Source organism: Falco peregrinus, chromosome 8, assembly GCF_023634155.1.
Source record: "Falco peregrinus isolate bFalPer1 chromosome 8, bFalPer1.pri, whole genome shotgun sequence".
NCBI lineage: Eukaryota > Metazoa > Chordata > Aves > Falconiformes > Falconidae > Falco > Falco peregrinus.
In genome coordinates, this window is record NC_073728.1 from 46,795,283 (window position 1) to 46,810,733 (window position 15,451).

The window sequence follows — 15,451 nt, forward strand, 5'->3', positions numbered from 1 at the left end:
GCCCGGTGCTCCTGGGGCAGGTGGGTGCTAAGGAGGTGGGAATAACCTCACTGGTGACCTTCCTCCTTAGCGTGGGAAATGCATTTAAGCTGAACCCCTTGCTCTTTGCTTGAGCTATGGGGTGGCTTTGCTATGTGCCTCAGCAGCCCTGCTTTGTGGGCATGGTCCCCAGGCTTGTCCTTTGTCCTGCTCACAGTGATAACACTGTGGTCGGTGTTATGAGCGGGCTGGCTCTGCTCACTTCCAACAGGTACCATGGGTCTGCACCCCTGGGGGGCTCTGCTGCTCCCTGGAGCAGGGAGACGCCTGCTTCCTCTGCGTGTAGTGTTTTATGCCTATGTCTTAACTCGACATGGCTTTATATCATCTTGAGACTGCAATAACAGCAGCTGAACTATTGGCTGCAGTTATGGCTGATGTTGCCTGAGTGTCTATGGTATAAGCACCTACATTTGCACTTAAATTAGCTTGCTTAATTGCATCATCCCCTATATAGCTGCCTTGTGGGGAGGGCTGGTCTGTGCCACGATGCTTTGCTGCACTGCCACGTCCCCTCTCCTGAGATCCAGCAGGGAGGCAGAGCTGGGACCTCTGCAAGTCTGAATCTTGCACTGCCTGATTTTAAAATATAAATAGATATGTATGTGCATTGTTTACAAAGCAAACCCAGCTAATCTCTCTATCTAGCTAGGGCTTTAGGATGTCCTTCCAGCAGGGATTTGTAGAGTTTGCTACAGTTATTTCCTAAGAATGCATTACCCAGGGTTTCGGATGAATAATGTAGGTCCTTGTTCGGCAAGTTACTTACAAATGTTGAACCTTAAACCACTGAAGTCAATGGATCTACTTGTGTGCTTAAAGTTAGCCACAAGCTTAAGTGCTCCAGTAAATCAGGGCCTTATAGCCTAATCTGGCATTCCTAATGTCTGCTGATATAAATAGCAAATGGTATTGACCCAAGGGTATGTTTGCCTTGGTCAATGCTGTATCCTGCGAGACAAATGCTGATGGTGGCGGCAGCAACACCAAAACGCCTGTGTGGCTCCACTCCAGGTGTCCTCGGCGGATATGTGGCACAGCCCCCTCCCAACAAACACCAGGTAAATTCAGAAGTGCCAATGCTTCCTGTCCCGGGGCTGTGCTTTGCAATCCGGGGGGGGGCTTTTCATTTTAAACCCCTGCTCTGAGGAAGGGGAGGGAGTCCCCTTCCTCCTGGAGGTGACGGATACGTGTGCTGAGCGCCCTTCCAGGAGCTGTGAGTTGACCGAAGGGTTTGCTGCTGACGGGAAGGGGACGGGAAAACTTGAGGGCAACTGCTGGAGTGGGCGCTGCCAGCTGCCCACGGCCAGGAGTGGGCTGACCCGGGGTCCCCTGGCAAGCCCTCTGTGCTGCCTGCCCCTCTTCCTCTGCCATGAAAGACGACGGGGCTCTCCAGGAAGGGGTTTGGTGGCAGAGCTGGGCAGGCGTGCTGCAGAGCCCTTTGGAAAAGCTTGCAGGAGTAAAATCCCAGCTCTGCTCCCTGCAAAGCCTTGAGAGGAGGGTGCCCTGGCGGTTGGGTGCCCCCGACTGCCACTGGCCCCACTTTGGCTGGTCCTGGAGCACATTACTGGGATGGCTTTAACATGTGCTGAGCCATCCCAGCCGCCCCAGCAGCTTCGCCCCGAAGGCTGAGCTGAAGAAATAGCAAGCACAATAGATCTCTGTTGGATGCTCCTGGCTCAGTGCCCTCGGCAGAGCTGGAGCTGCGGCTCTTCCCAGGCCAGTGGGAGCGTGATGTGAACTACTTCGGTCTTGTCAAAAGTGATTTTGATTTATGTTTTTTCCCCCCATTTCTGTTTTTGGCTTGTGTGCGTGCAGCATGTGTGCTCCCGATGTGGTGGCACGGGCAGAGGGACCCATCTCAGAGCACAGCCCATGGGCACAGAGCAGAGGTGATGTTTCAGCAGAGATCTAATCAGCAGTTCTAATTAACCCTGATTTCCTCTCACCTGCAGGACTCAGCTACTGGTCAGGCTGCATTACAGAGCTAAAACATCAAGGGGGACACACAGGCAGGGGATCCGTCACAGTAGAAGCACCCTGGGATGCTCACAGCCCTCCTCACCTCTCCGCTTCCTGCTCCTCCAGCCCAGCTGCAGGGACACTGGTGGGCACAGGAGAGCAGGTGGCGAGGGAGAGGAGAGCTAATTAAACTCTTCTCTAACCTCTGCCATGCTTTGGCTGGCAGGGAGCTACTCCAAGGGGAATCGAGAGTCGTGGTAAAGTAGAAAAATGAGGGCATGGGGTAGAGGGGCAATAAGGCATAAAATCACAGCTGGGCAGAAGAGGATGAAAAACACTTGCAAGCTGTGAGCTTTGCTCTCTTGTTTTTTTATTCCCTGAGCAGCCCTGGGAAGGGATGCTCCCAGGACACAGCCAGCCCAGCCTTCCTGGCACAGCTTGTCCAGTACAAGAAGCAAGAATCAAAGACACATCTTTATCTCACGCCTGTTGGGAAGTGGCTGGGGGAAGTGGCATGGAGTTTGGGAGGCCCTTTGGACAACGTAGAGCAGGAGAATGCAAAGCCAAGCTTGAAGCATATAAACCCATGGTTATGCTGGTGGAAAAGGAGTTGCAGGCGTGGTGCAAAGCAGAGGGAGATTCTGAGCTGCCTTGGAGAGGCAGGTGGGCTCTGGCTGTGGCACTGGGAGCCTGCGGGTAAAAGTCTTCATCCCCCATCACATTCCCTTCCCTGCTCTGCAGAGTCGCTCGTGCTTCCCATGATGGCTTGGACAAATTCTTGTGAGCGAGCCAGCAGCTCTCCTCTTGTCTCTTGTAATTACTGTCCCAGTATTCTCCTTGAGAGAGACCATCTGCTACTCCTCCATCACCAGTCATCTTCTCATCTCCCTGGCGTAGCCCTTTCCCCGGAGAATGTGGGTAATCGTGCTGATGGTGCATCTCCCGAGGTCCCGTGCTGCTCGTTATGCTCAATCAGATCAAAGGCAGACGCTCCATCGGCTGATGGACCAGCCATGTGCACAGGGGGCTCTGCTGCCCACCCCCGGCCTTGGACAGGACACGCTGGTCAAGAAATGAGAAGCCAGGGTGGTGCTCCTTGCTGTGGGCAATGGGACTGGGTCAGCCCATAACCCTCACCCCCATCTCTCCATGCCTCACACAGCTGCTGAGCAGAGCAAGGCTGCAGCTGCAGGGGAACCCCAGGACCTTTTCAGAAGTCATGTGGGGGGGCAACGTCCACAGGGAGCCAAGGGCTGGGTTAGGACAGGCGGAACGATGGGAGCACTGGGGCAGCCTAGGAGCACTGGGGTGACACTGGGTGCTGTTTGGGGGTCTACCAGCTGAAACGAATGGTTTGGGGGTCAGTAACAAGATGCATGTCAGAGAGATTTGCTGCTCCCAGGAGCAGCAGGGCCAGGCTTCCAGTTGATGCCCCAGCAGCGGTGCGGGCGGGAAGCGGCACAGTGCTCGGCTGCACTGTGGTGCCCGGTGCTTTTAGTCTCTTGCTTTTAATCAACAGCAAATGAGTCTCTGGGGGCCTATTCTCTCGCTGCAGGATACCAGAAACTTTCATTGAAGTCAATAGAAGTTACTTGTACCCTTAGGCAGAAGACTGTGGTCTTGGGAAGTTGCTAGGGAGCTGTGATTTATGCTGCGTGTCGCAGACTCGACCAAAGCTAGCGCCTGCCTCTTGGTATAATTCAAAACTAAATGCACGCTTATATAAAAAATACAGTAAAACCATCACATTTTATTAGGGGAGGGCGCGCGATAAATTTTTACATCGAAGCTTCCAGCAGCCAAAGATGAAAAGCGTCTTCAGAAAAATCACTGCCATGGAGATAGGCTTTCATCCTGCCGTATCAGGTGGCTCGTTTGTATTTTTAAGGAATCTTATTAGAGCATTAAATGATCTGTAAAGGGTAAAACATCATTTTTTTTCAGTGGCTCTGGTGCTGGCCAAGCTTCGAGCCACTATGGAGCAGGGGGTGGTGGGCATGCAGCTCCAGGCACATGCTGAGCCCATTGAGGCTCACTGTGCTCCACAAAGCCCTGCTCCCACCCTGCCTTCAGAGCCAGGCACTCGTTGTTTATTCGTGCTGGCAAACATCCTCCTAAAAGCCCCTATAAAACTGATTTTCTGTCTGTTAATCAAAATTATTGTCTACAAAAATATATGTGCACCTCCTCCAGAATTTATCCCGAAGCTTTAGATGTGTATTCATACGGCTGTGCCTGCGGATGAGCCAGGTGCCGCCTGTGAGCCTCCTCCGCCCAGCTTGCCTGTGGCTTTGCATCGGCATGTACGTGATCCCGTGTGCTGAGCACCACGTGCTGAGTCCTTGCAGCAGCCTCCAACCCTCTGGGCTGGAAAACGCAGCTCCTGGCTTTTGCTCCTGTGCTCTCCCCCCAGTCCTGCTGTCCTTGCTTCATTCACTTTCATCCAAGAGCTCATGCCACTCTCCCCTCGTGAAAGCGTCTGCTTGCCCATCTGCAAGGCTTTGAGAAGGGCTTCCCTGGCTCCAAGCGGCCCTTCTGCTCCAGCTCCGGCTCTCCCCTCCCAAATCCCACACCGTGACTTTGTAAGGCAACTGTATGTTGCAAATGAATGATTTTTAAAGACCACCAAGCACATAACATCAGAAATTCTTAAACTGTTGCAAGGCCAGAAATAAAATCTACGCTTGAAATCATGGAAGTATTTCAACGCAACGTTTCAGGTTTAAAACTGCTTGAGAGTTGGTGAGGACAGTTTAAGCGTTTACAAGCTATGAGGCTTACTGTATGAAGGAAGAAATAAAATGATTGGGACAGCAAGAGATGAGCAATTTTGCAGACATTTGTCCCTTCTTTTGGCAGCATTTCAAGGACATCTGGCACCACCTGGACTTGAGCAGCTCCGTGAGTGCAGCAGCTCTGCAGAGGAGCTGGGGGACCTACTGTAGCAAGACGATGCACTGAGGGGTCGCCCCGGCGGCAGGGATCAGCCCTGGTGCAAGGAAACCCTTTGCAATGAGCCCCAAAGCTCCCAGTCATCACAGTGCAGAGTGTGTGGTTGCTGCATCTCCAGCAACCCGGGGCCACGGGCTGGGCCAGGAGGGGCATGTGGAGGGAGTCGATCCGCAAACCTCTGTGATATCTCTGTTATTCTCCACATACCAGTTCCCAGCAGCATGTGGTTAATTCCCATGAAAGCTTCCAATTCATTATTTCATAAGAAGATTGGTTTTCACAAATGAGCGGCTTTTAAAAATGTCTGAGTGTACATAATCAGAGCCTTCTGAACTTAGCCAAGGCTGAACGTAAAATAAAGGTGTGCGGTTACTTTGCTTGCACACCTACTATAATTTTAAAAGAGGAGTAATTCACAGAAAATTATCCCCATCCCTGCACAAGAAGGACTTGCAAAATTTGTGAAGTGCTCAATATTTTTTATGAAGTGTTTCTAACCCTCTTTTTTTTGTGAAGAAGAGCTTGGCAGGGGAGAAGCTTACCTGTTCATAAATTAGCAGGCAAATTGAAGAGGATGTATAGTCTTTTTTTTTTTTTTCTCATTACATATAACCCAGCTCATACTTTTAAAATATTTTTGGGTGGTAGCACTGCAACGGTGCTCCAGGAGGGGAGACTTGGGTGCCGGCGTGAGGCTATGGCTGGCCGAGCACCAAACCCGGCCGTGCCCCCCTCGCCTCCATTGCACCGCCTGGGTCCCTGCCCTGCATTTGCAACACCCACAGGAGAAGCTTCGCTGTATCATTAGTTGCTGAAGTGCTGACTGATGGAGCCTGGGAGCATGCAGCAAGGGCAGGATCATTTTATACATGGCCTGGATCCTGTATTTTTCCACTGGCTTTTGCTCCCCGGGTCTGTGGCACTTGGCCAGGCCATGAGCAGCCCAGCTGTGGCAGCCTTTGCCCTCCAGATGTGCTGCTGGGTTTCACACTGCCTGGTCACCCGTGCTGCTCATCACAAAGCTCTGTTATCCAGCATTTTATCCTCTCATTAAAAAGGGGGAGTAGCTGCAAAAAGGAACCTCAATTAAGAAAGGTGAAAGTTAAAACATCAAGAAAAGCTTTTAATTGAAGAGCAGCCCTGCAGGGAAATGCAAAGGCGAGTTGCCTGTTTGATAGTTTTACAGACGGTGATAATGTCACACTTTTTGGAGAAAGGAGAGGGAAGAAAAGCTAGCTGGGGTGCTCAGGAGCTTTGAAGAAGTAGGACGCATGCAAAAGGAATGAGAGGGATGGGAGAAAGCACCGTGGTGCATTGCCTGCTGGCTCCCCAGCACAGCCCACCTCCTGGGGATGGCCCCGTCCCTGGGACCCAGCACCTCCATCCCCCTGGCCAGCACCCTGGTCCTGGGTGCAGCAGTGCTCCTCAGAGCTGCCTGGCTCAGCCAGACTCAGAGAAGCCCCATTTGCCCCACCGAGTGTGTGCGACTCCCCAGGCTATGGAAAAGTTTCCCCTATTTAACTCCAAACGTCAAGGAAAACCAGGCTTTCCCATAATGGGAGGGGGCAGTGCCGGCCCGCAGCCCCCACCGCTTTGCCGTGCCTGCCCGGCAGCAGGGACCCGCGGGAGCAGGGCTGCTGCTACAGCCCTGCAGCTCTTTTCTGCCCTATCTTCATTTGACCTCCTTCTTCTTCACTTCCCTCTCTTTTATAATTCTAGTGGCATTTTATTGTTGCCCCCATCCTGCCCCTGGGGGCTTGCCCCGGGTGAAGAGATGCAGCCAGCAGCAAGCTCGGCACAGAAGCATCTTCCACATCTCTGTAGTTTATGACCTGGAGGAACAATTAAAGGAAGGTTTGAATCCTCCCTCTACATCCTTAGAGAAACCACCCCCAAAACTTCCCTTTGCAAACGGAGTAGGAATAACTCAGATAATTCAGTCTTTTACCATTACAGGGTTTTGGTGAGCTCAGATTTTTGCTTGCAAGGATTCACTGCTAATAAATCCTGGTGGGCTCACAGCATTCCCTCTCTGGCATCCCAGCTCCCTGATTGCCGCTCCCAGGAGAAGTTGCCCTCCACAGGACAGGGTTGCAATGCCTCTTGCCCACCAACGCAGAACTCCCAGGAAGATCAACACTGTATTATTTTGTCTGGGCTGTGGTCACCAGCAATGAATTTCTCTGGTTAGGAGCACACTGGCACTACCCCAGCCCTGTGCTCGCTTGCTCACGCGCAGAGCACAAAGCCAGCATGGGCTACCGGGTGGAAAGCATCGCGAGGAGCGCAAGGTATGGCTCAACCCCAACTCAATCAGTCTGAGAACATAAATACTCCCAGGGGAGGGAGTTACAGCCGTGAAGGTCCTGTAGCTCTTGAGATTCACTTAGGTTTTATCTCGCCTCCAAATCAGTGGGAAGCATCAGCTGCCATTCTTGTTAGAAAGATGCTTCTCTGAAGCACACCTTGCAGTGAGGAGGTGGGAACCTTGGGGCTGCTGAAATCGAGAGGGTTGCTCCTTTTGGCAGCACCTACGCCCAGGGCTGCATTTTCATTAATATCCAAAAGAACTGGTTTGCAAGCAGGAGCGTCAATAAAAACGGGATGTTTTACCAATCTGATCACATACTGAGAACCATGAGATTGGTGAGGATTAACACTGTGAGGAATAACACTGAAATCACAGAAATCTCAGGGCAGGATGGGAGCCAAATCCAATGCCGAATTTGTAGCAAGTCAACTATTAAGTCATCTTTTCCCTAAAAGCCTTTTCTAGGTTTCACGCTCATTAAATCAAGGGAGGAGACCTTCACATCTCACCAAAACTAACCAGGCTGGCTCAGTTCTCAAATTCTGGCTGGCACACTCTTGAAACGAGATGCTGAGGAACAATCTGCAGCTGGGGAGTTATTAGCAAAAATTATTCGGTGAGTAGTTTGGAACAAGGAATAAACTTGAGAAACTTCAGCACTTGTTGGCTCATCACAGGGAAAAAGAAGAGAGAGAACTCAGTGCCTGAATTATTTGTGATGAGTTAATTATGCTGGCAAAGGATGATGGAAGACAGGAACAGCAGTCAAAATTTTCTGCCTTTTTCCACCTACGCGATTTTCTTAGATCCACTCAAAATTAATGTGGTGTTCAATATTAGACCCTCTCAGGCGCCAGGTGACTCTTAGCCTAAACATTTTTTGATTTACTACTCTGTCCGGTAGCACTGTGCCTTATGTTTTTTGATCTCTCCAAGATGTAAATCAGGTGGGAAGTGAAAGGCTTTGATAATCCAAGGTCCTGCTTCTGCAGGGGAGAGGACAGCTCTCCCTAGATGACCCTAAACACCTCCAAGATGGCAAAGAGCTTTCACCTTGCAGGAGCAGCCTAGAAATAATGCAATCGTGAAATCAGAAAGCAAAATGCAAAGCCCAGGAGGTGGTGGGAGAGGAAGATGTGGCACAAAGACCATGAGCTGAGAGCTCCTGGGGACATTTGGGGCTGGGAGACGTGAGGCCAGGAGAAGCATCTCCCATCACGGTTGAGTTTGGTGAACCAAACCTCCCCACAGCCCTCAGCAGGATTGTCCGTGCTCAGCCCCTCAGGGCTGGCCCTGGGGGGTCTCTTCCCAGGTAGCTGCAGGATTTACACAGCTATAATTTTTCATCCCACTAAAAACTGGAGATCTTTCAGGAAAGCTGCCTTCCCATGAGACTTCCCACTGAATCTCATACATCCCAGGGGGTTGCAGAGCACCCAGCAAGCTCCAGTGTGTGTGGGCTACGCTAAATCCAGAAGCACACAGGGTATTGCCCACGGGGGGTGCGTCACCTGCTCTTGTGCACACAGAAGCTACCATCTGAGCAGAGATGAAAACCCTGCTGGGATCAGTGCACCTTTAATTAATGGCAATTTTGTGGAAAATACTCTATGTCCAAAATGACCCTGTGAAGAATTGAGGCATGCTCTCTCGCTCTGGTTTTTTAATCACATGTATCGGGATTTATTGAGACATCCAGGCTGTGTTCTCTGAGCTTTAGGAGGCTCTTTCTAGTAAAAATCCATGGATTTTAATGCATTTGGTAATGGAATTCCAATGGAATTTTGGAACTGGAAAGAAGCCACTAGCGAGACTCTTCGGGGCATCACTCTTGGCACCTAAAGAAAAAAAATGGAGACGGAAAAACTTAATGAAAATATATATTTGTATAAACAATCAATGAAGATCGTGTTTGTGCGTTAAACAACCACCTTGAAATTGGTCTGTCTCAAAGGACTGAGCAATTGCAGACTACCTTAGCATGAATGATTTATGACATTCATGAACTTGGCAACTGCATCAGTTTTCCTAAACCTGGCAGCAAACACCACCTGCATATTAAGTGAAGATTTATGATTTATAAAACTCACCTCATTATGCAGAGGAACATGAATTGTCTTATGTGTGCAGTCTATAACTCCCGGGACAGATGAAAAGGCAGCTATGACACACAATTTATGTGTTCTTGCTGCTGAAGTTGGTGAGGGAAAAACAGGGAGAATAACTAGGTCTTTGAGTCGCCTATCTTCAAAGCTGTCCACATCCCACATCCCTCTCTCTCCCCACAGAATGATGCTGTGGCTAAAATTGCCTGCTCTCTTGGAGGGGAAAAAAAAAAAAAAAAGTCTTTCAAAGATTAATAGTGGAGGTCATTTGAATCAATGTGCTAAATTATGCCCTCCCTCCAAAAAACACAGGACTAGGAAGCATCCGAGATGCCTCTATGGAAATAACACGCTTGGTGCTGAGCTCATTGCTCATATTTTTCCCCACCTTGTCCTTTTCTGATTTCTCTCACCCAAGGACGCAGGATCCCGGCTTCAAGGAGTGAAGATTTTGGTCTCAAAATGTGGCATGGTTAGGTGTGGATCTCACGTCCTCCAGAAAGGACTGAGGCAGAGAGCACAGGAGCCCAGGGTACAGCTGGTTTCCCTCCTTTTGGGTCAGGAGAGCATTGAAAGGCTTGAAAACAGGCAGGGCTGATGGACTGAAAAACAAGTGACATGATCCAAGGAGAAAACGCTACAGGGCAGAATTTACCCCAATCTATCACATGAATTTCAGCAAATTGTGCTTTGTGTGTCTCATTTCCTCATTTGCTTAAAAAAAACCCCACACACCCAGAGAGCAGATGCTGGTACAGTTTGGTAAGTCGTGCTGTTGGAGTGCCCTGGGGCTCTCTGCTTACTGCTGAGAGCAGAAGTCCCAGCCCAGGGCTTGCCCTGCATGCCCAGGGCACCAGAGGACACAGACACCGTTGCTGCCTTGGCTTGGGTAGGGCTCCCACAGGGTGGGTAGCGGTGTCTGTGTCGTCCCCAGGCTCCTGGATGCGTGCCCATGGAGGGCTGGGACCCCCGCAGGGACAGCAGTGGGGGGGGGGAATTGCTCCTGGGGCGAGGAGCGATGCCTGCTCACCCCCCCGGCCGCAGGCTGCTCCTGGACCTAACTGGTGGGTCACAGGCAGGACACAGGGGTGCCATGGGAGCATCGGGCCCCCTAAGCCCTCCTGCTATGCAGCAGGAACGCTATGCGTGGGTGTATCTGCTACGGCCGGGCAGGACCTTCCCCGCGTCCCGCCAGAGCCATCTCCTTCTGAAGGAAGGGATGCCACCTGCAAGCAGCAGTTTAGAGCAGTAGTTTGAGCTGGCCCCTCAGCCATGCAGCGTGTTGCTAATTACACCCAGGGGTTTTGGCTTCTGCAGGAGAAAATCATGTGCAAAGACTTTGGGTTTGTAATTGGCTGCAGTGCTATTTAAATCAATTTAAGCTGCCTCCATGCCTGGCCTGGTCACTGGTGTCCACCTTGTGCTGTAGCTGTCTGTGGAGGGAAGGGGCTTTGGGGAGCGAGCTGGGGAAAGCCAGCCTGGCAAAAGGCAAAGGTAGGGAGAGCCCTCTGCGACGTGGGTCCCTGCAGCCCCCCAGCTGAGCACCCCCTGCCCCTAAGTAAGCGGGGGCTGAGGGAGCTCCAGGAGATCAAGAGGTGGGTGTCTTGGCTGTGTCCTCCTTCAGCCAGGAAGGGTTTGGCTTGTGCCAAATGTGTCTGTACCCTGGCATGCTGATGAGGCTTGGCTCAGCAGGAGGTAAGGAGCTGAGGCTGGAGGCAGTCAGGATATATTCTCCTGCTGCTGCTTGGGGGGGACATGATGCACTGTCTATTTTCTGCAGTAAAAGCCTGCATTGAAGCTCTTCAAAATACACACTGGTGCTACTGGAAAGGAGGGAGTGAGGGATGTGAATGATTTTGTTTTTCCTCCCTCATTGTCTTATTGCCAAGGTAGCAGAGAAGGAGCATTTCTTCTGTTTAAGCACAAATCAGGAATTCATCTCTTCCATATGTTACCCTTTTGTTTCACACCTATCTTGTGAGGCTGATTTCAAACTGAAATTGTTGTAACTGTATGTATTAAATAAATTGCAGGCTCTACCTGGGCTGGGTGTGTTGGCAGCAGCTGATCCAACAGGAGCTTCTTGGCACAGGCTCTGCCAGGCAGGGAAGCGTCTTTCTCTCCTGGCTCTGTATTCAGTGAGCACAAAGCAAAGTGTGTTTGCACCAGAGGAGCTGCACGAGGTTCACAGCGCTGTAGTCCTCAAAGGAAAGGACGTGTATTTAGGAAGCAACAGAGAAAATAACAAGTATGTATCGACGGAGTGATTTATACTGTTTTCAGAATAACAACCTGTATTCTTTATCAAAAGACAAAGATGTTGCCTTGGGACTTAGGTGCTGGCTGGGGAGTTTTACATCCTCCGAGCTGCATTGGGAATGGAAAGCGATGGTTCTCGGCTGGTGGGTACAAATCCAGAGAGCAGGTTAAACTAGCATGGGTAAAAGGACAGTGGGCAATTGGTGCTGCAAGGAACTGGCTTGGAGGAAATAGTGTGGAAACATACCCTCATAATGGCCTGGAGGAGGGAGTACAGACCACTTAAGTTTCCACGGGCTGTAAATTTGGTGACTCTGCAAATACTAGAGAGCAAAAAGAGCAGAGAGGCTGGGGAGACAGGAAGCTAGCAGCGAGGGAGAGGCATGTGTGCTGCAGGGGAGCGATCCTTCCAAAGCCGTTTAATTAAGGGAGAAATGAGGGAAGCAGAAATGGGGAAGCACATTTGGGTCTCAAGCGGGGATGCTGCAGGGTATATGGGAGAGAAGATGAGCCTATTCCAAGACATCAGGCCAGAGCAGAGGACCGGTGTGTACTGGAAAACCCCTCTGTGAGCCAGGGTGAGAGGATGAATCCAGCCCTGCTCAGCAAAGGGCAGAGGGGAGACTTGTGTCAATGCACATACAGCATGAACCCCTCACAGACGGGTCCCCAGGGGCTTCCCCTGGCTGTGAGGGCAGCTGGCTGATCCTGTCAGCCTTCCCACCATGGCACGGCTTGGCTACAGGTGACCTTCAAGCCTGTGTGTCCTCTTGGCAGAGCTGAGACCAGCCTTCAGAGCTGCAGCATCCTTCCCAAAATGACTCTCCCTTTGTACCTTAGCTGCTTCAGATCAGGGTAAAAAAATCTGCAGAGTACAGCATTTGGAAGTTTTCATTTATAATACGCTAATTGCCCTCATTATTATGGTTCCTGGAGGCACCTCAGATCCTTATTACAGCAGCTGCAATTGTGTAGGGGTGAGATGTGCTTTGCTGCTCCCTCTGGTTGCCTGCATCCTCGGCTGAGTGACAGGTCTCTGCTACATGCACTGTAGGAAGAAGGTCTGATAAGCTTCTGGCAGACTCTCAGGCAGCCTTCACAACTGTCCTGTGGCTGGTTTATTGTTTCTGTGTTGCCTTCTGATTTATTTCGTGATGCTTTACAGGCTGGTGCTTGTTGCTGGCCCCACTGGAATCATGGGGGTGAAATTGGGACACCTGGAAGGATGCTGTCAGCCAGCTCTGTTGAATGCCCACCTCAAACCTTAATGTTCCTGCTACAATCCCCCCTGAGATGATTACCTAGCCAAGCACCTGGCTGGCAGTTCACTGCAACAGTGGTACATATGAACTACTAAATACCCAAGCCAAAGAGAAACGCCTGCATCACTTCCCCTCCCCCCCTTCCCCCCCCCCCCCCCCCCCCCCCCCGCAAATGGGAGGGTTTATTTTTGCCCTGCTGCCCTCTTTTCATTATTCCTGTACGCTGCAGCCTGCCTTTCCCCTGGCCAACCCTTCACTAAGCATTTGGGGATAACCCCAAATCCAAATACAACTTTCTCCACCCACACACCAAGCGCGATGGGGCTTGGTTTGTGATTCACCCTGACTCAGGGTGCAGACTGATGCTATGCTGTGTTTGATCCATCACTGCTTTTTCTACTAGACTCCATTTCGGTGAGCAGTAAAGTGACTGAAGTGCAGCTGTTTTGGCAGCTGCCTCAATGAGCCTTTTCACACCGGGTCACCTAAAGTCATGCCATCATCGCTCAGGGTAACTCCAAGGCATCTAGGAGCCAGAGAGCAGGACTGCCCTTAGATCCCTGCCAGTGGGAAATAATGAAGGTGGAGAAGCTAACACAGAGCTCCCCAAAGCTCTTGTCATGCTGCCGGCAGCCTCAGCCTGCCTCAGCACTGGCAGATGCCTCTGATATGCTGCTTCCACTGAAAACTGTGTGTAACTTCTTGCGTTTTTCCCATTTACAGTGATGTCCTTCTGAGACGGATGCCTACAGAGCTGACAAATGCAGCCAAGTGGCTTGAAGCTTTGTAGGAAAGGAGATACCCCTGATCTTCTCCTACGGGAGTCAAGCGAATGCTCTGCTGCTGATCCCTGTGGGAGTAGGGACAGGACATCCACGTGGAGCCCTGCATTTGCACTGCCAAAGGGCTGCCTCACTGCGAAACCAGCCTCTGCAGTGCTTCAAAGCAGCCTCACGTCTGGCAACAGTTAACAGGAAGGAAGCTAATTGGGTCCCCAAAGGGCAGCTCCTTCACACCGTTTCTGTGTCACTGTTGCAGGCAGCTGCTGCCTGGTCCTCACTGCGGATTGTCCAAGATGAATTGTATCACCTTGCCCTGCAGTCCCCCCGCTACCAGCCCCTCACAGTTTTTCCCCTTTCCCTAGGAAGGCTCGAGGGCAGGGAGGTACAGGCTCGGGAGCTGATCCTGCCTGATGCAGTGCATCCTCCAGGTCACTTGAAGCCAGTGAGCTGAAAGCTCTGGATCTCTTTCAGGGGTTTCTCAGTATGCCAGCTCACTGCCCGAGCACCAAGGGCTACGGCCATGCATTTCGCCAGCACAGTTGGCTACATAGCACAATTTAGGGAGCAGAGGGGAACAGAACATGAGGCAGATAGCTTCTGACGGATCAATGTGCGTAGGAGCAGGGAGGAAAGCTGCAGTAGGTACAAAGGGCATTGCAAATGGTGCACTTGAGGGGAACAACTAACTGTAAGTTGAATCCCAAAGCCGTGGCTCTTAGTGAGCAGACGGTGAGCACCTCACCTTTTGGGAGTGGGGACTGAACTTGTCTGCTGGCCTTGCACCCGGGGGTTCTGAGGGCCCTTGCTGCCTGCGTTCCGCTGTGCTCTGACACCCGCAGTCAGCCAGAGCCCAGGTGCTGTGCCCAGGGCTGCTGCAGGTCACATCTGGCTCCTTAGAAGCAGCCAGAGGGGGATGTTTCGACCTTCAGAGCAGGAGGATTTCCTCGGTCTCTGCTGGAAGCAGAAACTGCTGAAGCACTTGCCTGTTGCTTTGTCGGAGTGGCCGGTGCAGCAGCGCAGGGTGAAGGGCCTGCTGCTGCGGGACGGGGCAGCCTGGCCTCCCCGCCTGAGACGGGGGACAGGGGGGCAGCGCGGGGAAGGCAGGGCTCCCCGAGAGCCACCTCCGAACGCGTCAGTGGTTTAATCGCAGCCCTGCCCGTAGCCGGGACTTGTCAGCCCTGTGAATGAAGCTGTCATTCTCCCGAGCTGGTGACTCACAGGAGCAGCCGGAAAACAGCGCTAGCACGGCTGGCTGCTGCCCCTTTCTGGCGACAGGGGAGGGTGGCACTTGTGCGTCCCCCTCCTGCCTTGTTGCCGGGTCGGGGTGGGCACCCCAGGGCTCCGCATTTACACAAGCAGCGATGCCTGCGGGATGAAGGCAGCCTTGGGGACGGCGCAGGGCCTGGCCCTGGCGGGGGGGTTAGCAGGGGTGTGCGCTAGCCCTGGCTCGGCTGTACCGGCTGGTGGGCACTGGGCCCCAGCCACGGGTCCTGGTCCTGCAAAATGGACCTTCTCAGGTGGCCACAAGCAGGTGGAGCCGTGCCCTGCCCTGCCTGGCCCCGGACCCCGTGGGGCCGTGGGAAGGGCAGCCGCGGCCCGTGGGCGGCCTCGGGCAGCTGGTGCCGGGCGAAGTGACCAGCTCCACGGGCAGCCCCGGGCACAGGCAGCGCCTCAGCGTGTTAGTGCCGCACCGGCGCTGGGCCCCGCGGGTTTAGTGTCTGGGGGCGCGTAGCCGGTCGTGCCTGTGGGGAACGACATGAAACTGCCGTGAGGGGCGAA

General features: G+C 52.3%; 2 long non-coding RNA genes across 2 annotated transcripts; one reads left to right on the forward strand and one right to left on the reverse strand.

The window, feature by feature from the left end:
- Nucleotides 1–994: 994 nt before the first annotated feature.
- On the forward strand, nucleotides 995–15,229 carry LOC114010774 (uncharacterized). Its single transcript, XR_003552419.2, has 3 exons — nucleotides 995–1,100; nucleotides 12,794–12,967; nucleotides 13,614–15,229. It is a non-coding gene; the product is annotated as an uncharacterized LOC114010774 (long non-coding RNA).
- Nucleotides 9,358–12,291, reverse strand: LOC129785100 (uncharacterized). The gene is made up of 3 exons (XR_008748629.1): nucleotides 11,410–12,291; nucleotides 9,758–9,971; nucleotides 9,358–9,582 (listed from the first exon to the last, which is right to left on the reverse strand). It is a non-coding gene; the product is annotated as an uncharacterized LOC129785100 (long non-coding RNA).
- Nucleotides 15,230–15,451: the final 222 nt, after the last annotated feature.